Genomic DNA, 842 nt, shown 5'->3' on the forward strand with positions numbered 1-842 from the left:
TCATGGAAACCCAAACTGTACAACCAGCTCCTCTTTTGCATCCACAGGGATCTGAGAAAGTGCACTGTAGGCATAAGCAGCTCTCCTGGAGACCTGCTGCGAGTCTGGGGAGGGGATGGGCTAGCTGGCCAGCACTTGGCGGGGCTGGCTGGTGAGAGACAGAAGCTATGGCAACTTCTTTCAGTGGGTCAGGCTGCTGCTCAGCACAGCCAAGCGAGTGTCTACTGCCTTGCCGGGTCCATGTACTCGTGCTGCTCCATGTCCACAGCAGACACGTCAGTGATGTTGTTGGCTGTCTTCGCAAGGCTGGAGGAGAGCAGGGCCTGCTCATCTACCTGCGCAAGTGGGAGGCAGGCTCTGGTAGTTGGCTTCTGCCCCTTTGAGGGCTTTGGCGGGGGCAGGGGGGTGTTGGCTGCTAGAGTCCAGCAGCAGCTTCCGCTCCTCCTGGTTCTGGTCCGAGTACTTGTTCTTGCTGCTGTAGCAGCACCCGTAGCTGGGGTCTGGCTGGGTGCTCAGGCCAGGGGAGGAGAGCTGGTATCCCTTGGGATCCCTTCTATCACATGACCTGTGTGGCTGCATCTAGCAGACAGCCACCTGCCTCCCCACCTAGCCCTACTCAGAGGTGCACAGCTGCCCTTGTTCCTCTATGTTTTAAAGTCTATTTTGTGGTAAGCAAAGTATGTCAATCTGAGAAAGACAATTATCATATGATCTCATTGATATGTGGAATTGAAGAAACAAAACGGAGGAGCAGAAGGGAAGAGAGGAAAAAATAAAACAAAATGAAATCAGAGAGGAAGACAAACCATAAGAGTCTCTTAATCACATAGGAAACAAACTGA

General features: G+C 53.0%; 1 pseudogene; it reads right to left on the minus strand.

The window, feature by feature from the left end:
- Positions 1 to 579, minus strand: LOC116590224 (annotated as a pseudogene).
- Positions 580 to 842: the final 263 nt, after the last annotated feature.

Source organism: Mustela erminea, chromosome 5 (assembly GCF_009829155.1).
Source record: "Mustela erminea isolate mMusErm1 chromosome 5, mMusErm1.Pri, whole genome shotgun sequence".
NCBI lineage: Eukaryota > Metazoa > Chordata > Mammalia > Carnivora > Mustelidae > Mustela > Mustela erminea.